Source organism: Salmo trutta, chromosome 31 (genome assembly GCF_901001165.1).
Source record: "Salmo trutta chromosome 31, fSalTru1.1, whole genome shotgun sequence".
NCBI lineage: Eukaryota > Metazoa > Chordata > Actinopteri > Salmoniformes > Salmonidae > Salmo > Salmo trutta.
Genome location: NC_042987.1, coordinates 22,072,887 through 22,097,199, shown reverse-complemented (window position 1 = coordinate 22,097,199; position 24,313 = coordinate 22,072,887). Strand labels below are relative to the sequence as shown.

Genomic DNA, 24,313 nt, shown 5'->3' with positions numbered 1-24,313 from the left:
AAACGTTTCGTTTTTGAAATGATAGTTTCCGGATTCGACCATATTAATGACCAAAGGCTCGTATTTCTGTGTGTTATTATGTCATAATTAAGTCTATGATTTGATATTTGATAGAGCAGTCTGACTGAGCGATGGTAGGCAGCAGCATGCTCGTAAGCATTCATTCAAACAACACCTTCGTGGGTTTTGCCAGCAGCTCTTCGCAATTCTTCAAACATTGCGCTGTTTATGACTTCAAGCCTATCAACCCCCGAGATTAGGCTGGTGTAACCCATGTGAAATCGCTAGCTAGTTAGCGGGTGCGCGCTAATAGCGTTTCAAACGTCACTCGCTCTGAGACTTGGGAGTGGTTGTTCCCCTTGCTCTACATGGGTAACACTGCTTTGAGGGTGGCTGTTGTCGATGTGTTCCTGGTTCGAGCCCAGGTTGGAGCGAGGAGAGGGACGGAAGCTATACTGTTACACTGGCAATACTAAAGTGCCTATAAGAACATCCAATAGTCAAAGGTATATGAAATACAAATCGTATAGAGAGAAATAGTCCTATAATTCCTATAATAACTACAACCTAAAACTTCTTACCTGGGAATATTGAAGACTTATGTTAAAAGGAACCACCAGCTTTCATATGTTCTCATGTTCAGAGCAAGGAACTTAAACGTTAGCTTTTTTACATGGCACATATTGCACTTTTACTTTCTTCTCCAACAGTTTGTTTTTGCATTATTTAAACCAAATTGAACATGTTTCATTATTTATTTGAGGCTAAATTGATAGTATTTATGTATTATATTAAGTTAAAATAAGTGTTCATTCAGTATTGTTGTAATTGTCATTATTACAAATAAATAAATGTTTTAAAAAATCATCCGATCAATCGGTATCGGATTTTTTTGGTCCTCAAATAATCAGTATCGGCGTTGAAAAATCATAATCGGTCGACCTCTAGTTGGTAGTACCCAACTTGCTAACTACCATCAGGTCGCTAATGGCCTGGTACTCAGGGCTCTATTGTCCCTCTAACCACTCTGACATCAAAGCAAATATAATACAAAATCACATCAAACACTTATCATCAAAGCAGTAGGCCTATCATACTTTTAAAACTCACCTCACTGTGATTGGTCAATTTGAAGAAAAAAGTTCAACAACAGGTTGAAACTGAGTGGAAAACATGGTCATTGTGGTTGTTGTTTCAAAGCCTAACACAATGAAATGGACAGCGCTTTCTAAGGGGATGATGAAGTCAAAATACCCATACGGATATTAGAGTTTAAGCATACATAGGGCTGTTGAGGTGACCGTAATACCTCCACACCGGCGGTCACGAGTCATGAAGGCAGTCAAATTCCACATGTCCGTTTAGTCATAGTAATTAGGCTTCTCCAAGCTCTGATGCTGCTGCTGGTCATTAGTAGCCTACCAAACTTGCTAACTGCCTGGTTCTCATTACTCTATTGTCTCTAATCACTCTGACATCAATGCAAATGTGTTTTGAAAATCGAATCAAACACTTCATGAGAGCCCATGAGCTCATGTTGCGCAACATTTCTATAGGCTATGCAATCATGGGAGAAAACCGCTAATAAAAAGACGAGGCTGGGCCTACAATATTTATTACTCAACATTCCTAATATTATGCACATTGCTTATATTTACAACAGGAGTATAGCCTACCTGGCTGGCATGAAAATGAACCATGGGGAAAAGCGTCCTCCACTTGCTATTTAAGTACATAGATGACATGTAATTTTTTCGCTGCCCCTGTTTGAGACAGGTGCATGATAATGGTCCATTCTAAATCAAAACAAATGTCACACATCTATTATTTAGTATGTGTAAAGACAATATTAAATCAAGAATAGTCTGATGGGTGACAATATCAGCCTATCACTTGTGAATTATAAATGATCACTTGTGAATTAAAAATGATCACTTGTGATGCCCAGCATAAGAAACAAAGCCTTTTTTTAGCAACTTTTTCGAATCAGTCACACACCCCATGTCAAATCAAATTGTATTTGTCACATGCGCCAAATACAACATTTGTAGTGTCACGTGTGTTCCTCTCCGGCCTCTAGGTCACCAGGCTGCTTGTTATGGTGCACACCTGGACTCCATCACCTCCTTGATTACCTGCCCTTTATATGTCACTGTTACGTTACAGCCTTATTCTAAAATGTATTAAATTGTTATTTTTTTCTCATCAATCTACACACAATACCCCATAATGACAAAGCAAAAACAGTTTGACATTTTTGCAAATGTATTAAACACAAAAAACGGAAATATCACACTTACATACAGTACCAGTCAAAAGTATGGACACACGGACTCATTCAAGGGTTTTTCTTTATTTTTAATATGTTATACATTGTAGAATAATAGTGAAGACTTCAAAACTATAAAATAACACATATGGAATTATGTAGTAACCAAATCAAACTATAGTTTATATTTGAGATTCTTCAAAATAGTCAACCTTTGCCTTGATGACAGCTTTGCACACTCTTGGCCTTCTCTCAACCAGCTTCATGAGGTAGTCACCTGGAATGCATTTCAGTTAACAGGTGTGCCTTGTTAAAAGTTAATTTGTGGAATTTCTTTACCTCTTAATGCATTTGAGCCAATCAGTTGTGTTGTGACAAGGTAGGGGTGGTATACAAAAGATAGCCCTAATTGGTAAAAGGCCAAGTCCATATTATGGCAAGAAAAGCTCAAATAAGAACACAGTGGCCTCCATCATTCTTAAATGGAAGAAGTATGGAACCACCAAGACTCTTCCTAGAGCTGGTCGCCCAGACAAACTGAGCAATCAGGGGAGAAGACCCTGTTCAGGGAGTTGACCAAGAACCCAATGGTCATTCTGATAAGAGTTACAGAGTTCCTCTGTGGAGATGGGAGAACCTTCCAGAAGAACAACCATCTCTGCAGCTGTCACGACTTCCGCCGAAGTTGGTCCCTCTCCTTGTTCGGGCGGCGTTCGGTGGTCGACGTCACCGGCCTTCTAGCCATCGCCGATCCACTTTTCATTTTCCATTTGTTTTGTCTTTGTTTTACACACCTGGTTTCAATTCCCCAATTACATGTTCATTATTTAACCCTCTGTTTTCCCCATGGTTTTTGTGCGTGATTGTTTTATGTATGTTCGGTCCGTTATTGTGGGCTCGGTATTACGACATGTAATTGGAATATTTGAGTAAAGTTACTTGTGTTACTCATCTCTGCTGTCCTGCGCCTAACTCCTCTGCACCAGCTACACCCAGACCACTACAGCAGCACTCCACCAATCAGGCCATTATGGTAGAGTGGCCAGTCGGAAGCCACTCATCAGTAAAAGGCACATGACAGCCCGCTTGGAGTTTGCCAAAAGGCACCTAAAGGACTCTCAGACCATCAGAAACAAAATTATCTGGTCTGATGAAACCAAGATCAAACTTTGGTCTGAATGCCAAGTGTCACATCTGGAGGAAACCAGGCACTGCTCATCACCTGGTCAATACCATCCGTACGGTGAAGCATGGTGGTGGCAGCATCATGCTGTGGGGATATTTTTCAGAATCAGGGACTGGGAGACTAGTCAGGATCAAGGAAAAGATTAATGGATAAAAGTACAGAGAGATCCTTGATGAAAACCTGCTCCAGAGCGCTCAGGACCTCAGACTCGGGCGAAGATGCACCTTCCAACAGGACAACAACCCTAAGTACACAGCCAAGATAATACAGGAGTGGCCCAGCCAGAACCTGGACTTGAACCCAATCTAACATCTCTGGAGAGACCTGAAAATAAGTGTGCAGCAATGCTCCCCATCCAACCTGACAGTTTGAGAGGATCTGCACAGAAGAATGGGAGAAAGTCCCCAAATACAGGGGTGCCATGCTCGTAGCGTCATACCCAAGAAGACTTGAGGCTGTAATCGCTGCCAACGGTGCTTCAACAAAGTACTGAGTAAAGGGTCTGAATACTTACGTAAATTTGATATTTCTGTTTATTTTTATTAATATGCAAAAATTTCTAAAAAACGGTTTTTGCTTTGTCATTATGGGATGTGTGTACACTGATGAGAATTGTATTTTTAACCCATTTTAGAATAAGGCTGTAACGTAACAAAATGTGGAAAAAGTGCTGGGGTCTGAATACTTTCCGAATGCACTGTATTCTGTGAATTACATGATGAAAATGTATCTATGAGATAAGATGATAATTTACACCTTTTAACAAATAGTTTTTTAGTATGTTGGCTATTTACAATTGTATGAGAGTAGCCAAGTCAGTTGAATGAGAGAGAGCCAACTGAAAACTGTATTGAAGAGAGAAGCACCAGATAAACTAACTATTTTAAATCTTTAAGGTTTCACTCCCTTCATTCTTCTCACCATACCCTATTCAGGCCCCAAGGTTTGAGAGGGTACACTACACTACCATGTGTGTTGTGGGTTTTCACTATGAGCTAAAAGGGGTTTACGAGTCTACTATGCCTACACTTACCATTGCAGAGCGAGTAGCCAATGTTGCATTATGTGAGTACCATACATTACTACGTTTTTGGTCACCTTACCTGAAAAACGGTGGGACACAGACCATCATAATACATTGTAAACAACTACCATGCTTTCATGTTTCACTACATGCTGCTATTACAAAACCTTGGTATTGTTTTCATTGTACTAGCATGGTTCATTTTTGTAAGGGGCTGTTGGTTGATTGATTGTGCAGGGCAGCTAAGCCTACAATTATAGTGAATTTGTATTTGTATCTCACCACCATGCGTTTCCATCTCCTCCTCTCTCTCCTTTCTCCAGTGCGCAGAGAGAGGGGCTGTCAACAGTTTGATGAAACATGTTTAGTTATGAATACATGTTATTATACGATTTCACTAGGTTTTCCAAATTAAGCACTGGTCAAATGCAGGATCAGGGTTGGAGAACCCATCGCATTCAGAGTTTGGGCAGAATATCACCTGTCATGCAGCAAGAGGCTGCATGCTCCCTAAACAGTGGTTGATGCTTGGAGTGAAATAACCGCAGTAGCCTGAAAAACTAACTAGAGGGAAAGTGGCCTCCATTTACAATTCCAGTGCATATGGATAACATACTAAATGGGCCATTCTAAATCTAAACTAATTTGACATATTAATAAAGATAAGATTACATTGAGAATAGTCTTATAAGTGAAAATAAGATCACTTGATAAGCAAACAGCGTGTGCAGCCTGAGGCAAGGAACAGAGCACAAGCTTTTTTCAAATAATTTTTCAAATCATCAATAGCCTATCATCGCATCATGCAGTCCATATATGATTTCACTTCTAAGTCATTCTAAGGTTTGTATCATTCACAACTAAAATTGACAAATAACTCAATCTAGCGTATAGGACCTATTTCAAATTATCACTTTTACGCTGAACTTTCATGCACTTCATATGCACACTCGCTCCAGAATGGGAAAAATATCCTTTCTATTTTATTCAGCTAAGTTCAATTCTATTCTTCTTACTATAAAATCATATAATATAAAAATAAAGGCATGAGACTTACGCATATCTTATCTCCTAAATGAACAAGCCTACAGCTTATGGCATGGAGCATAGCCAGATAACATACAGTAGGCCAACTCATATTCTGTCCTTCTGAAATAACTTTTCTTCATATCATGTTTCTTTAGACCTGCCTAAAATAAATCATGGATTTATTGTGATGGCGTACAGTATATAATAACATTTATTTATTCTACTTTTTTTAAATATAGATGTTCCAAATGTGTGCATCAGTGGCTTGTAAGCATGGAGCCCTGGAAATGCTAAACGTGTTTATGTTAATTAACGGTCAATTACCATGAGACCGGCAGGATTTTGCATGACAATAACCAGCTGACAGAATTTCATGACCGCCACAGCCGTAGTGAATACTTTCTGAAGGCACTGTACATGATAATACAATGTAACTATTTATGATTACACCATTTAAAAAAGGCTTCCTTCCAGGACTCAATTATGGGCATTACAAAACTATTATGCCTACTTATTCTAAGGGGAAAAAAGTACAATGACACAATGCCCTTTTAACATATTTAGGATGATCTATATCTTTTGACATATTGGTTTCCTTACTCTGGAAGCAGTCTATGGACAAGGTATAACAGCAATCCATGCTCATCATGCTCAAAACATCTATAGGAGACTGTTGAGCTTCTCAATACATTTTTGATACTTTTGGATGAAATGCAAAAAATGCTAATATCGGTCCCCATGACTTGACTGGGATTTGTACCACAAATGCATGTATTTTATTTTTTTATACTTTTATTTAACCTTTATTTAACTAGTCAGTTAAGAACACATTCTTATTTACAATGACGGCCTACACTGGCCAAACCCGGACAACGCTGGGGAAACTGTGCGCCGCCCTATGGGACTCCCAATCACAGCCGGTTGTGATACAGCCTGGATTAGGGTGTCTTTAGTGGGTGTCTGTAGCGACGCCTCTAGCACGGAGATGCAGTGCCTTAGACCGCTGCGCCACTCGGGAGCCCCAACAGTTAGCTTTTGATAAACTTTTGCTTAAAAGTTAGCATGTGGAAACCGTGCCAGGGACTGCTTAGAGGGTAACAAAACCGATGTGTCATTCTGTAACTTGGGTAAACTCTCTCTTTATCATATTCAGCCTCAATGTGTCGGGAGTCGGTTGACCTGACATCCCACAGTGGGTTAGGATTAATGATGTACACTGAGTGTACAAAACATTAGGAACAAACACCTTCGTAATATAGAGTTGCATCCCCTTTTGCCCTCAGAACATCCTCAATTCGTCAGGACATGGACTCTACAAGGTGATGAAAGCGTTCCACAGGGAGGCTGGTCCATGTTGACTCCAATGATTCCCACAGTTGTGTCAAGTTGGCTGGATGTCCTTTGGGTGGTGGACCATTCTTGATACACACGGGAATCTGTTGAGCGTGAAAAACCCAGAAGCGTTACAGTGCTTAACACAAACCGGTGGGCCTGGCACCTACTACCATGCCCCGTTCAAAGGTACTTCAATCCTGTCTGGCCCATTCACCCCCTGAATGGCACTCATATACAGTCCCAGTCTCAATTGTCTTAAGACTTAAAAATCCTTCTTTAACCGGTCTCCTCCCCTTCATCTACACTGATTGAAGTGGATCTAACAAGTGACATCAATAAGGGATCATAGCTTTCATCTGGATTCACCTGGTCACTAAAGGGCAGGTGTTCTTAATGTTGTGTACACTCAGTGTGTAGCTCCCATTCCAATGTAACACACAGAATAATCAAACATGCCCCAAGGTTAAATAGTTAAGTTGATTCAACAAGAAAAATAAAACTAGGTTAAAAGCCAAGTCTTACCGTCACAGAAGGAGCAATTCCCCTCAAAGATAGAACAGGCTTTGGGTTTTACCAGACAGTGTTGGCTTTCAAAGGAGCTACTAGATACATTTACATTTACATTTAGATAAGATGGCCTCAGCAATGAAGAACTAACTGGTCTGCAGAGTGGACCAACCTATAACTATCCCATGCACTCCACTCAGTCAGTTCTGTTAATTTCCCTCAGGTCTGCTCTAGTAGTATGTATAGCACATATGAGTGTTGCTCCACCCCTGGGAGGAGTGAAAGTAACTTACTGGTGGAAAATTACAGGTCTCTTCTCCTTCCCTTTTCTGTGTTCTAAATTTCAATACCCATTTCCTTGAATGAGTATGTCCAAATAATTTCTGAATTTCTTCGAGTAGTCTATACAGCTGTGGAGAAAGGTTCAATGGGAAAAATTCCCCAAATACAGGTGTGCCAAGTTTGTAGCATCATACCCAAGAAGACTCGATGCTGTAATAGTGCCAAATGTGCTTCAACAAAGTACTGAGTAAAGGGTCTGAATACTTATGTAAATTTAATATTTCATGGTTTCTTTACTTTACAAATTAGCAAACATTTCTAAAATGCTGTTTTTGCTTTGTCATTATGGGGTATTTTGTGTAGATTGATGAGGGGAAAAAACTATTTCATAAATTTTAGAATAAGGATGTAACGTAACAAAATGTTAAATAAGTCAAAGGGTCTGAATACTTTCCGAAGGAACTGTATAGACCTAATCCTACTCTGATGCGTTCTGCCTGCAAAAAAATCTCATGCATAGTTCGTTTTTTTTCGTATGTTGTATTGAAAGTGAGTAATATTACTTTGATTCGATCACAATTCCCACAGTAAAGGGAACCGTTGATAGTGTTAACTAAGGGGGAAAACGCTAGAAAGTTGAGTGAAGATCAATCTTGTACTTCTCTGCGCAGTCTGATATTTCTTCTTAAGCCCCGCCCATTTCTTTAAGGATTCACGTGAGGCCATGTGCTAAACAGAGTGAGTAAGGTAGTGTAGTAAACAACCAAAGATTTCAAGACTAAAAGTGGTGAAAGTAGTAGCCTGCAATAAGGAAAAACTCCAGGTAAATATACACTATCTAGTCCTTCGCCTATATCCTAATCTGACTTTGGTGAAGGTAATGTTGTTCTTTACATTACCATCTCTGGTAAAGACACACTATATAAAATACAATTGTATGTGTCACATGCACAGGATACAGAAGGTGTAAACGATACAGTGAAATAGTTACTTGCATATTTGCATAGTAGCAATACTAAAAACAGAAAGTGTCTAGATAAAAATATTTTATAATTATTAGATGATGCTTACTCAGGCACACATCTAAATTGATGGGTCATGTGAAATAAATGCTATAACCACACCTCAGCCACATGTAGTGGATGGATCACTATTGTCTAGACATGTTCATGAAATACAATAGATGGCTGTAATCACCCCGAGACACACCTGGTTCATCAAAGGGCTGGGCGGTATACCGTTCTCCTGTACTCATAATATACAGGAGAACGATCGCCTTACGGCGAGGATGGCTGTGCTGCAAGCCCAGCTTCAGACACAATCGTTAGGCAAGGGTAATTTCAGTGTAGGAAAGGATGAAACAGCGCCTGTGCCACCAGTAAATACAGATAGTAGTAGAAATCCCCTCGCACAGTCCCCGCAGCCGGACAACTTTCTCATTGCTTCTGGAGGGAAATGCTGTAGGAATGCTCAACCGGTGTCGCTCATTCAGCCGACAGAAACGTTCAACCGGTTCTCCCCATTAAGCAGCGAGTCGGAGTCAGAGGCCGAGCCTTCTCTCGTCTCTACTCCTCCCGTTACGGGGTCTGAGACGCCGAAGACTCCCACCATTAGCTCTGACAAATTGACAACCTTAGTCATTGGCGACTCCATTACCCATAGTATTAGACTTAAAACGAATCATCCAGCGATCATACACTGTTTACCAGGGGGCTGGGCTACCGACGTTAAGGCTAATCTGAAGATGGTGCTGGCTAAAGCTAAAACTGGCGAGTGTAGAGAGTATAGGGATATTGTTATCCAGGTCGGCACCAACGATGTTAGGATGAAACAGTCAGAGGTCACCAAGCGCAACATAGCTTCAGCGTGTAAATCAGCTAGAAAGATGTGTCGGCATCGAGTAATTGTCTCTGGCCCCCTCCCAGTTAGGGGGAGTGATGAGCTCTACAGCAGAGTCTCACAACTCAATCGCTGGTTGAAAACTGTTTTCTGCCCCTCCCAAAAGATAGAATTTGTAGATAATTGGCCCTCTTTCTGGGACTCACCCACAAAGGCGGAGGTGTTGCTAACATTTATGATAGCAAATTTCAATTTACCAAAACAAAACAACGTTTTCGTCTTTTGAGCTTCTATTCATGATATCTATGCAGCCTACTCAATCACTTTTTATAGCTATTGTTTACAGGCCTCCTCGGCCATATACAGCGTTCCTCACGGAGTTCCCTGAAATCCTATCGGATCTTGTAGTCATGGCAGATAATATTCAAATTTTTGGTGACTTTAATATTCACATGGAAAAGTCCACAGACCCACTCCAAAAGGCTTTCGGAGCCATCATCGACCCAGTGGGTTTTGTCCAACATGTCTCTGGACCTATTCATTGCCACAGTCATACTCTGGACCTAGTTTTGTCCCGTGGCAAAAATGTTGTGGATCTTAATGTTTTCGTCATAATCCTGGACTATCGGACCACCATTTTATTATATTTGCAATCGCAACAAATAATCTGCTCAGACCCAAACCAAGGATCATCAAAAGTCGTGCTATAAATTCTCGGACAACCCAAAGATTCCTAGATGCCCTTCCAGACTCCCTCCGCCTACCCAAGGACGTCAAAGTACAAAAATCAGTTAACTTCTTATGGCTTGAGGGCGCTATTTTCACGTCCGGATGAAAAGCGTGCCCAAAGTATACTGCCTGCTATTCAGGCCCAGAAGCTAGGATATGCATATAATTGGTAGATTTGGATAGAAAACACTCTAAGGTTCCTAAAACTGTTTGAATGATGTCTTTGAGTATAACAGAACTTATTTATCAGGCGAAACCCTGAGAACAAATTAACCAGGATTTTTTTTTTTTAGGTCACTCTCTTTTCAATGGGATTTAATTGAGAATCCATAATTCTAAGGCAGTTGTTTGCAGTTCCTATCGCTTCCACTGGATGTCAACAGTCATTAGAAATTGGTTGATGTTTTTCCTTTGTTTTCCTCCGGTATTGAACGCAGTTTATCCCGTCTTAAATTGTATTGATTATTTACATAAAAAAATACCTAAAGTTGTATTAGGAAAGTTGTTTGAAATGTTTGGACAAAGATTACAGGTAACTTGAGATATTTTGAAGTCATGTTGCGCGAGTTGGAACCGGTGTTTTTCTGCATCAAACGTGCTAAATAAATGGACATTTTGGATATATAATGACGGAATTAATCGAACAAAAGGACCATTTGTGATGTTTATGGGACATATTGGAGTGCCAACAGAAAAAGATCGTCAAAGGTCAGGCATGAATTATATTGTTATTTCTGAGTTTTGTGTCGCACCTGGCGGGATGAAATATGATTGTCTGTGTTGTTTGGTGGGGTGCTGTCCTCACATAATAGCATTGTTTGCTTTCGCCGTAAAGCCTTTTTGAAATCTGACACTGTGGCTAGATAAACAAGAAGTTCAGCTTTAATTTGGTGTATTGCACTTGTGAATGTATGAAAGTTCAATATTTTGAAGAATTTTTTGGGAATTTGGCGCTCTGCCATTTCACCGGATGTTGTCAAATCGATCCCGTTAACGGGATTTGAGCCATAAGAAGTTAACCACCTAACTGAGGAACTCAATTTAACCTTGCGCAATGCCCTAGATACAGTCGCACCCCTAAAAACAAAAACATGTGTCATAAGAAACTAGCTCCCTGGTATACAGAAAATACCCGAGCTCTGAAGCAAGCTTCCAGAAAACTGGAACGGAAATGGCGCCACATCAAACTGGAAGTCTTCCGACTAGCTTGGAAAGACAGTACCGTGCAGTATCGAAGAGCCCTCACTGCTGCTCGATCATCCTATTTTTCCAACTTAATTGAGGAAAATAAGAACAATCCAAAATTTATTTTTGATACTATCGCAAAGCTAACTAAAAAGCAGCATTCCCCAAGAGAGGATGGCTTTCACTTCAGCAGTGATAAATTCATGAACTTCTTTGAGGAAAAGATCATGATCATTAGAAAGCAAATTACGGAGCCTCCTTTAAATCTGCGTATTCCTCCAAAGCTCAGTTGTCCTGAGTCTGCACAAGGATCAAGGGAGACACTCAAGTGTTTTAGTACTATATCTCTTGACACAATGATGAAAATAATCATGGCCTCTTAACCTTCAAGCTGCATACTGGACCCTATTCCAACTAAACTACTGAAAGAGCTGCTTCCTGTGCTAGGCCCTCCTATGTTGAACATAGTAAACGGCTCTCTATCCACCGGATGTGTACCAAACTCAATAAAAGTGGCAGTAATAAAGCCTCTCTTGAAAAAGCCAAACCTTGACCCATAAAATATAAAAAATTATCGGCCTATATCGAATCTCCCATTCCTCTCAAAAATTTTAGAAAAAGCCGTTGTGCAGCAACTCACTGCCTTCCTGAAAACAAACAATGTATACGAAATGCTTCAGTCTGGTTTTAGACCCCATCATAGCACTGAGACTGCACTTGTGAAGGTGGTAAATGACCTTTAATGGCGTCCGACCGAGGCTCTGCATCTGTCCTCGTGCTCCTAGACCTTAGTGCTGCTTTTGATACCATCGATCACCACATTCTTTTGGAGAGATTGGAAACCCCCAAATTGGTCTACACGGACATGTTCTGGCATGGTTTAGATCTTATCTGTCGGAAAGATATCAGTTTGTCTCTGTGGATGGTTTGTCCTCTGACAAATCAACTGTACATTTCGGTGTTCTTCAAGGTTCTGTTTTAGGACCACTATTTAATTTTCACTATATATTTTAGCTCTTGGTGATGTCATTCGGGAAAATAATGTTAACTTTCACTGCTATGCGGATGACACACAGCTGTACATTTCGATGAAACATGGTGATGCACCAAAATTGCCCTCGCTGGAAGCCTGTGTTTCAACATAAGGAAGTGGATGGCTGCAAATGTTCTACTTTTAAACTCCGACAAAACAGAGATGCTTGTTCTAGGTCCCAAGAAACAAAGAGATCTTCTGTTGAATCTGACAATTAATCTTCATGGTTGTACAGTCGTCTGAAATAAAACTGTGAAGGACCTCGGCGTTACTCTGGACCCTGATCTCTCTTTTGACGAACATATCAACACTGTTTCAAGGACAGCTATTTTCCATCTATGTAACATTGCAAACATCAGAAACTTTCTGTCCAAAAATTATGCAGAAAAATTAATCCATGCTTTTGTCACTTCTAGGTTAGACTACTGCAATGCTCTACTTTCCGGCTACCGGATAAAGCACTAAATAAACTTCAGTTAGTGCTAAACACGGCTGCTAGAATCTTGACTACAACCAAAAAATGTGATCATATTACTCCAGTGCTAGCCTCTCTACACTGGCTTCCTGTTAAGGCAAGGGCTGATTTCAAGGTTTTACTGCTAACCTACAAAGCATTACATGGGCTTACTCCTACCTATCTTTCCGATTTGGTCCTGCCGTACATACCTACACGTACGCTACGGTCACAAGACGCAGGCCTCCTTACTGTCCCTAGAATTTCTAGACAAACAGCTGGAGGCAGGGCTTTCTCCTATAGAGCTCCATTTTTATGGAATGGTCTGCCTACCCATGTGAGAGACGCAGACTCGGTCTCAACCTTTAAGTCTTTATTGAAGACTCATCTCTTCAGTAGGTCCTATGATTGAGTGTAGTCTGGCCCAGGAGTGTGAAGGTGAACAGAAAGGCACTGGAGCAACGAACCGCCCTTGCTGTCTGTCTCTGCCTGGCCGGTTCCCTTCTCCACTGGGATTCTCTGCCTCCAACCCTGTTACAGGGGCTGAGTCACTGGCTTACTGGTGCTCTTCCATGCCGTCCCTGGGAGGGGTGCGTCACTTGAGTGGGTTGAGTCATTGACGTGATCTTCCTGTCTGGGTTGGCGCACCCCCTAGGGTTGTGCCGTGGCGGAGATCTTTGTGGGCTATACTCGGCCTTGTCTCAGGATGGTAAATTGTTGGTCGAAGATATCCCTCTAGTGGTGTGGGGGCTGTGCTTTGGCAAAGTGGGTGGGGTTATATCCTGCCTGTTTGGCCCTGTCCGGGGGTATCGTCGGATGGGGCCACAGTGTCTCCCGACCACTCCTGTCTCAGCCTCCAGTATTTATGCTGCAGTAGTTTATGTGTCAGGGGGCTAGGGCCAGTCTGTTATATCTGGAGTATTTCTCCTGTCTTATCCGGTGTCCTGTGTGAATTTAAGTATGCTCTCTCTAACTATCTCTTTCTTTCTCTCTTTCGGCGGACATGAGCCCTAGGACCATGCCTCAGGACTATCTGGCCTGATGACTCCTTGCTGTCCCCAGTCCACCTGGCCATGCTGCTGCTCCAGTTTCAACTGTTCTGCCTGCGGCTATGGAATCCTGACCTGTTCACCGGACTTGCTACCTGTCCCAGACCTGCTGTTTTCAACTCTCTAGAGACAGCAGGAGCGGTAGAGATACTCTGAATGATGGGCTATGAAAAGCCAACTGACATTTTCTCCTGAGGTGCTGACCTGTTGCACCCTCGACATCCACTGTGATTATTATTATTTGACCCTGCTGGTCACCTATGAACATTTGAACATCTTGGCCATGTTCTGTTATAATCTCCACCCGGCACAGCCAGAAGAGGACTGGCCACCCCTCATAGCCTGGTTCCTCTCTAGGTTTCTTCCTAGGTTCTGGCCTTTCTAGGGAGTTTTTCCTAGCCACCGTGCTTCTACACCTGCATTACTTGCTGTTTGGGGTTTTAGGCTGGGTTTCTGTACAGCACTTTGAGATATCAGCTGATGTAAGAAGGGCTTTATAAATATATTTGATTTGATATTGATGCAGGGGACCGGTTTGGGTTTTTACTTTACCTTCTATACCGGTATTTGAATGTTTGGTTTGTTAAATGTGATACACCATGTGTAATGTTAATTTCTATAGTTTACTTCGCTACTTGAGTCATCGTCTCCGCACTTTCTCTCCGTGCCACTTTCCACACAGACCTAGCCATGCCCCCTGTCACTCATGGAGAGCATTTCATGTTCCTCTACCACGAGACACTTGCGTTCAGTCTGCATGGTCAATGCAGCACATGCAACAATGTTGATAACAATGCTGTTTTCACTTTGCTTCTTAATATAAATCCACTAGCGTTCTATAATGACACTATTAGTTTGTGTTTCTTACAACAGCTAGTTTGTCTTTTCTTAGCAAGTTGCCCTAAATCTTGTGAGATGCTAATTGTTACCCGCTAATGCTAATAGCTAACTAGCTAGCTAATAAATGTACTGAGTAAGAGCAAACGTAGCTAGCTAATACAGCCTGATAATACCAGTGATGATGTAGACCTAAATCAGCATGCTGTTTGTGCAACAGTATCTTCGAAATCAAAGAGGAATATGCAAAGCAAAAATATTTTAGCTACATGAAGTAGCTAAGAGAAAACATGCAATGTAGCCAAAGCTTATAGGGTCCCCTAGGAAACACTTATCAACACTTTAGTTCCCGCCCTGTCGCAATAACTCCTCTCTGGCATTTTAATTCGTTGTCATCTCAAACACTATATTCAAAGTGCCCACTATTATATTCTAACTATAGAATTAGAATAGTCATTCTATTTCCATGATTCCAACAGTTTTGCTCTAATTCGTAAGTCAAATCGCAATTGCAACATTTGGTTAAAAATAAGTCCTAGATTATTAGCCCATATCGTGCAGCCTTACGTGGCAGTGTAGAAATTATCTCAATTAAGCAGTGTGTAACGTTTTTTGGTATCTGTATTTTTTTGTGGACAACTTTTACTTCACTACATTCCTAAAGAAAATACTGTACTTTTTACTCCATACATTTTCCCTGACACCTAAAAGTACTCGTTACATTTTGAATGCTTAGCAGGACAGGAAAATGGTCCAATTCACGCACTTGTCAAGAGAACATCCCTGGTCATCTACTGCCTCTGATCTGGAGGACTCACTAAACACAAATGCTTTGTTTGTAAATTATGTCTGAGTGTTGGAGTGTGCCGCTGGCTATCCGTAAATAAAAAAAACAAGAAAATGGTGCCATCTGATTTGCTTAATATAAGCAATTTGAAATGATTTATACTTTTACTTTTGATACTTAAGTACATTTTATCAATTACATTTACTTTTGATACTTAAGTATATTTAAAACCAAATACTTTTAGACTTTTACTAAAGTAGTATTTTACTGGCTGACTTTCACTTTTACTTGAGTAATTTTCTATTAACGTATCTTTACTTTTACTCAAGTATGACAATTGGGTACTTTTTCCACCACTGCAATTGAGTGCAAGAAATGCAGAAATTATAAAAGTGCTGAAATTTGTTTTGGTTGAAGTTGAATTGAACAGTAGAAAACAATCACAATGGAGAAAGTCTCATTGAAATCACTTAGAATGTATGTATTGCCACCCTAGGATCACTCACTACTCATAAAGCAAATGTAGAACTTTTATTATTCAAAAACAAAAAATACCGTCAATACCGTTCTTTAAAAAAAAAAATATTTATACCGTGATATAATATTTTGGCCATATTGCCTAGCCCTAGCTCATCATCATACAAAACACAGATCATACACGTAACGTTAGCTAGCGAGCCAGCAAGCTAACATTCACTACCTGGCTAACAGTACACTTTAACTTTTGACTTTCTGAAAAATGTGAAACGTATAATATCTGAAAATGTATAAGATGTCCTGTGTCGTTTCCGTTTTGTTTGTACAGCTTGTTTACATGGTCCCAAGTCACTCCGATTCATACTAACCGTGTGCAGAAAGTAGTCCATCACAACTTTTTTCTATTGATCTTTGTTGATAGCGCCTGCTAAATTCAGGGCAGCAATGTTGTTGAGAGCGGTAGAAACACTTTTGCAGTTCTCCATGGCTAACGTTATATCTTTCAAAAAAGCTGCGGCAGCAAGGATTATCTACACATACTGAGCATCTCATGTTATAGACAGAAGCATGCTACATGGCAGACCAATCCAAACTCATCTCTCGGCATGTCCAGACCATACATGATCTCATCCAATCATGGCTAGCGGGAAGGTTCCTGTCTTTTTTCAATGGTTAAACCAACTAGGCTCGTAATTTAACAATTTTATTCGTATATACAGATGGCATACATGTTTGTTATTAAGACACATGAAAGTCAAAGTTCCAGAAATAATTTCTGCGCAAAAAAGCATTTTGATAACGCTTCAAATGCCTCTCCTGTGAAGTAGTGACGTGCGACATACGCCTAACTCCCTGAAACGGGTCACATTGTCACGTCCTGACCAGTATAAAGATTATTTGCTATTGTAGTTTGGTCAGGACGTGGCAGAGGGTATTTTGTTTATGTGTTTCGGGGTGATGGTTTATGTAGTAGGGTGTTTGATTTATTATTTCCGGGTTTTTTGGTCACTGCTCTATGTTAGTCTATTTCTATGTTCTTTCTAGTTAGTCTGTTTCTATGTTTAGTTAATTGGGGTGTGGACTCTCAATTGGAGGCAGGGGTTGTCTAGTTGCCTTTGATTGAGAGTCCTATATATTAGGGTGTGTTTGTGATTTGTGGGAGGTTGTGCTTGTTTAGCTGTCTATGCCTGACAAGACTGTATTTTCGTCGTTCATCATTTTTGTGATTTTTGTATACGTGTTTGTTTGGTTTTCCTTCTTTCTCCTATTAAAAGAAGATGAGTATACAACCCGCTGCGTTTTGGTCCTTTCCAGATGACAACTGTGACACACATTTTGTTTTTTGCCATAGCACTAGACAGCTGATTCAAATAATCAATGCTTGATGAATGTTATCTTTAACATACAATCTGTAGAAATGATTAGAATAGAAAGGTTCAGAACTTTTGTGAAACATCTCAGAACAGTGGAAATATATGTGGCAGCTAGAAATCAAAACTGGATGCTCTTCAGAGATAGATGGGAGTGGTTGAGGGTAGCTGAAGGCTGGGACTAAAAACAAACAAAAGATAACTAATGCAAAATATACAGTATCCGTAAAACGTATATAGTATGTATAAACTGGAAGTAGAAGCTTAAGTATTGTTGTCGATTAATTAACTCCAATTAGCAGAGGGGCGGTAGGGTTAGGGGCAAATAATAAAGATAGAAAAAAATATACGGGGGATTGGAAATGATGTAGACAATTACATTGATAGAAGCCACAATCTACAATATTATAGCTGATCTACTCAAAAAAATAAATAACATTCAAAAATTCAAAAAGCTTGATGATGAGTTAGTTATTTGAATCAGCTGTATTTGAATCAGCTTGAATCACATGCGGCAAATATTGTGCATTAACATTGATGAAGGAGTGAACTAGAGTTCGACTGATTATGATTTTTCAACGCCGATACCGATTATTGGAGGACCAAAAAAGGCCGATGCTGATTAATCGGCCGATTTTTTATTTTTATTTGTAATAATGCCAATTACAACAATACTGAATGAACACTTATTTTAACTTAATTTAATACATCAATAAAATCAATTTAGCCTCAAATAAATAATGAAACATGTTCAATTTGGTTTAAATAATGCAAAAACAAAGTGTTGGAGAAGAAAGTAAAAGTGCAATATGTACCATGTAAGAAAGCTAACGTTTAAGTGCCTTGCTCAGAACATGGGAACATATGAAAGCTGGTGGTTCCTTTTAACATGAGTCTTCAATAGTCCCAGGTAAGAAGTTTTAGGTTGTAGTTATTATAGGAATTATAGGACTATTTCTCTCTATACGATTTGTATTTCATATACCTTTGACTATTGGATGTTCTTATAGGCACTTTAGTATTGCCAGTGTAACAGTATAGCTTCCGTCCCTCTCCTCGCTCCTACCTGGGCTCGAACCAGGAACACATTGACAACAGCCACCCTCAAAGCAGCGTTACCCATGTAGAGCAAGGGGAACAACCACTCCTAAGTCTCAGAGCAAGTGACGTTTGAAACGCTATTAGCGCGCACCCGCTAATTAGCTAGCCATTTCACATCGGTTACAGCAGCCTAATCTTGGGAGTTGGCAGGCTGGAAGTCATAAACAGCGCAATGCATTGCGAAAGCTGCTGGCAAAACGCACGAAAGTGCTGTTTGAATGAATGCTTACGAGCCTGCTGGTGCCTACCACCGCTCAGTCAGACTGCTCTATGAAATCATAGACTTAATTATAATATAATAAACACACAGAAATACGAGCCTTAGTTTCCGGATTCAACCATATTAATGACCTATCATCTCGAAAACAAAACTTTTTTTTTTTCTTTCAGTGAAATACGGAACCGGTCCGTATTTTATCTAACGGGTGGCATCCCTAAGTCTAAATATTCCTGTTACACTGCACAACCTTCAATGGTATGTCATAATTACGTAAAATTCTGGCAAATTAGTTCGCAACGAGCCAGGCAATGAACGCAAGAGCAGTGACACAATTTCATGTTAGCAGGCAATAGTAACTAAATACGCAGGTTTAAAAATATATACTTGTGTATTGATTTTAAAGAAAGGCATTGATGTTTATGTACATTGGTGCAACGACAGTGCTTTTTTCGCTTGTTAAATCATCACCCGTTTGTCGAAGTAGGCTGTAATTCGATGAGAAATGAACAGGCACCGCATCGATTATATGCAACGCAGGACATGTTAGATAAACTAGTAATATCATCAACCATGTGTAGTTAACTAGTGATTGTTAAGATTTATAGTTTTTTATAAGATAAGTTTAATGCTAGCTAGCAACTTACCTTGGCTTCTTGTTGCCCTCGCGTAACAGGTAGTCAGCCTGCCATGCAGGCTCCTCGTGGAGTGCAATGTAAGGCAGGTGGTTAGAGCGTTGGACAAGTAACCAGAAGGTTGCAAAAATGAATCCCCGAATCCCCCCTGAACAAGGCAGTTAACCCCCGTTCCTAGGCCGTCATTGAAAATAAGAATGTGATCTTAATCTGACTTGCCTAGTTAAATAAAGGTGTAAAAAATATATATATATAAATAAATAAAATAAAATCGGCAAATCGGTGGCCAAAAATACCGATTGTTATGAAAACTTGAAATCGGCCCTAATTAATCGGCCATTCCGATTAATCGGTCGACCTCTAGAGTCAACAGCACACAACTTACAGGAACACCTTCTTGGTCAATTTCCTGATATGCCCGGCTCAAAACAAGGGAGAGAATGTTGAATGAATGAACGTGTGCCAAATTTAGTGCTTTTATCACAAACGGAATGTTTATTATGCTTAGCCACCCAACTATTGAGGAATCGCCGTTAGAGGGTGGTGCTGTTAACTCTATTCAATCATGTTAAAGCATTCAAAGTCCTGTGGACAGTTTGGATGCCCTCATATGTTCTTAGTCAAGATAGATATGCTACCCAGTTATTGTTGCCAAACAAATGGATCTAGAAGTGGCATTACATATTATCCAGATATGCTCTTCGAATTGAGGCCTAATCACTTGAAGCAGGCTACAATAATATATACTAATGACAATGAGATCATTATTGGCTTTGGCAGGGATTATAGAAGAAATGGGTAAAACATGCATGCGGATGTCTGCCATAACATCAAACTGATTCATTCATACAATGGCTTTCTCCAGTCGACAGGTCCTAAAACTCACTTGGCCCTTGTCCTTTAGTCTCTTTGTAGTCAATTTTAGGCTAAGTGGTGTTAGTTGAACTCCAATCCCACTACTCCTATCCTAAGCAATGGCAGGATAATGGGCCTAGGAATTGCCAGGGACCTCACGATATGATAATATCACAATACTTAGGTGTCAATGCGATATGTATTGCGATTATCATGATTCTATATGTATTGCAATTCGACAATGTGATTTTATTACGATTGGATGTTCCACACATATTACTCATTATATGTCTGCTGCAGAGAGACTAGAGAGAGCATAAGAACATTTGTTTTAAAGCAGGTACAGCCGACTACCGCTAGCTAACGCTACCTAGAATTGTTTCAAATAAATAATCAATACTTAATATTGCAATATGTAACTGTATAGATTTTTCCCTCATCACTACAAGACAAGCAGTAATGACAATCTGCTATGGTAAGATTGGCCTCCTCCTACTGTCTCTGTAGCTACATGATACTACACCTCCTCACATGCCCTCCACCCACCCACCACCCTATAGATAGCACTAGGGGCTCACACTACAGTTCCTCACTGCTGCTTGTTGAGCTAGGCCCATGGCACTTTCTGCTTAGTCTCGAAAACCCGATCCTAGGCAACACAGTGATTAGGGTCTGGTTTCAATGATGGACTCTTTTGGCATAGAGGAACTACATCACTGCCTACATCGATAAGGGGGGGTATCAGGGCTCTCCCAACAAATACCAAGGCAGCCATCCAGCCGGTCACAATTCAAAAACAAAGTTTGCAGGCAAAACGTTTGCAGTGGTTTTAGTTAAGGTAGTTGATGCCAACTAACCACTTGCGAACAGCACTCATTAAAAAAAACTTCTGTGATCTCCATCTTGCTAGCTACTATTCTGCATTTTATTCCAGCGGATAAAGTAGTGACGTAGGAAGTGACGTAGGTTCTCTATGCCAAAAGAGTCCATCATTGAAACCAGACCGTAGTCACTGTGTTGCCTAGGATTGCGTTTTTACCCCTCCTGAGGGAGTTTACTAAAACCAAATTGAACCAGCTAAGTGTGAAATTGGGAAAGACACATTCTAGAAACAATTTCTTAAAGTTATTATCATAGTATTTACTGGCATTAGGCCAGTAAATACTATGTTTATGGAACACCACACACCCCACTACTACACCAGGCACAGACAGATACGAGCTAGGCCTAGTGTCAGCCTCGTGGCTTAGTGGAGTTGCACAAAGCATTGAATTTCACTATTCTGGGGTTTCCGGTTTCTGCTAAGGATGTTTGGCTGTAATACAGCAAAGCATATTCTCTTTGGATTGTTTCCTTTGCAATGGGTGAAAACAAAATACAAGCTAATTTCAGTCCAACTAACAATAAGGCAATCTCAAAATAGACACACTAAATATTGGCTAAGAGGGTAAAACAGGAGCAAGAGCCATAACTTTGATGAGGACGAGTGGAAATGTGCAGAATCAATTTGAATCTACTGTATGACAGAGTTTATTCAAGTAAACAGAAGCTTGAGGGAACCTATGAATAACCACAACTGAGACTGACATAGACACAGGTTGGTACATGCTCAAACTGTACATTGGCATTGACTTACAGCATGACCAAGACGCATCCAAACTCATGGAACAATGTAACTGTATCTGTTCAGCTGAGAAATTAATGTAGCCTTTATATATATATATATATATATATATATATATTATGTTTTTCTGTGGTATAAGAGGTACAACAAACATTTAGATGTTACGCAACAAAGAATAATGGGTTACATAAACAAGATGGAAATGTCAGTTTCAGGTAGGGGTGGTTTAATTAGCAAATGTTGAATGAACAGTGATGACATACGAAGATCACTTTGTGAACTCCTTCTACGCCAGACATTCTAGCCAAATGCTGCTGAGAATGCTGTGAATGCTGTGAATGTGGAATCTCTTTTCAAGGCCATAATCTCTGCTACCATCTACGGGCCCTCCATGCACTGAACATCCCAAACGCGCACAGAAGCACACAGACAAGCACACACACACACACACACAGAAGCACGTGCACACGTGTGCTAGGCCAGTCCTGGTTAATCTTTTCACTGGATTAGTGGAATAAGGCCTTGGCCCAGTAACGGTCACTGACTGTATTGTTAATATCACTGGGAACTGTGTCTGCAAGTGGTAGGTGCAGATTTTTACAACCCACCTCAGGAGGATCAAACTTAAGTCAGAACTGCCTTCTGTGGTTACTGCTGGGGGGTTGTTTTTAAGGGCTAGGGTAATGTAGGGGCTTGTTGTCAGACTGGAACCTGGCAAATACTGACCTCAATACTGACAAACCACTTATGCTGCGTTTAGAAAAAAAACGTCATACCAGTCGGTATAGCAGGACAAGAAAGCAAGAAAGAGGGTGACAGGAAAAGCAAGCCAGCACGACAGTATGCGTTGCTATGGTGATTTCAGTAAACAAACAGTGCAAATCAACATCCGGTAGAAAACAACGCATGTACTACACAAAAAACCTGTCACTGATATTCACACTTCTACTCAATACAACACATATTGCATTTAACTTCCCACTGTTCACTGTATAATATAATACTGCATATAACGGCAAAGGCCTACCTATTTGCAAAGGCCTACCTGTGATTTGGCTGGAGGAATGGCAGAAAGGAATATACATGTCATTGTGTCAGTAAGAGGAAATCTCTCTCTCTCTCTGATGTACAGTACCAGTCAAAAGTTTGGACTCACCTACTCATTCAAGGGTTTTTCTTCATTTTCACTATTTTCTACATTTTAAAATAATAGTGAAGACATCAAAACTATGAAATAACACACTCTTCGCATTCTCTCAAACAGCTTCATGAGGTAGTCACCTGGAATGAGTAGGTGTGTCCAAACTTTTGACTGGTACTGTATATAAAGTGTAAAATTGAATCAACTCTATATCTGGCATGATACAGGTGTATCCTTTTTTAAGCCCATAACCATGTGTGTGAGGTGTATACTTTTGTATCAAGTAAATTTGTTTAAGACTACCAACAATCACTTTGTGTGACCCTGATTTAGCCCACTGCAGTAAACGGTTAAACACATTAGGCACCAAACAGAATGTAAGGAGCACCAGAAAGAAATAGATTTTTGATAGTTTAGGCTTACATTAGGCCTATATGGTTATACAGGGATTAAACTATATACCATGTATGAACTTTGCTCGCTCTGCGCGCTTCTCCAATGTATCAAATGTACAGATTTAACAACGGAAGACTGATCAGGGTCTCCAACTCCACATTTTAAAAGCTGATGGGATAGATGTGCATGAAGAGCAGACGGACAGAAGTACAGGTGAGTGATGGCTGGAAGGGGATGTAGCTGGCAGATTACAGCTGCCACACGTGATATGTGCATGAAAGTGAAGTGGACATTATTGAACAGGCACATACAAGAGAAGAGTTGCTGTTGCTTAAAAAAACGTAACAGAATTTATGAACAAAACTTTATAAACATTTTATAACAGCCGCCAGTGGGTTCTTTAGATCGGTATGGCTGAAAAATGTTGTAGTATCATATGAAATAGTCATTAGTAGCCAACATACACACATATACTAAATAATATATGTAAAGACAATATTAAATCAAGAATAGTGTGATGGGTGACAATATTAGCCTATCACTTGTGAATGATGCCCAGCATAAGGCAAGAAATAAATACTTTTTTTGCCGACTTTTTCAAATCATAGTCCCACACCTCATGTAGCCTATCCCATAGGCCTATATGTTTAATAAGGTTTGTGTCACAACTAAAGTGACCAAATAACTTGTTAAAATGAAGCACATTAATCTGCTTTACAAGGGGTGTAGAGCCTAACTGTCATACACAAACAGTGTGTGAGTTTCAAGTTTGGGGGAGATAATAAAAGCATTACATTCAAAATTGCATTTGCGGTCACTTTTGATAATGGTGTTTTCTGCTAATGGAACATTCGTGCTTATAGCCTACTACCATGTGCGCATTGCTGCGCCTATAATGTGAAGAAATAGCCTAATAGTTTATCAAAATTTTAAGCTAAACGTTCTAATCTGT

At 40.1% G+C, this 24,313-nt stretch overlaps 1 protein-coding gene across 4 annotated transcripts in view; it reads right to left on the bottom strand.

The window, feature by feature from the left end:
• The window catches only part of LOC115169760 (sodium- and chloride-dependent glycine transporter 1), a 96,314-nt gene that overhangs the window by 60,054 nt on the left and 11,947 nt on the right, over nucleotides 1-24,313 (bottom strand). The window contains exon 1 of one of the 4 annotated variants that reach the window (XM_029725681.1): nucleotides 7,366-7,545. The exons of 2 other annotated variants lie outside the window; for them this stretch is intronic. The gene's annotated coding sequence lies outside the window, so the exon portion shown is untranslated. Of the gene's footprint in view, nucleotides 1-6,754; nucleotides 6,774-7,365; nucleotides 7,546-24,313 lie in introns of those variants that run through there. One more of the 4 variants, XM_029725683.1, reaches the window with a different exon arrangement.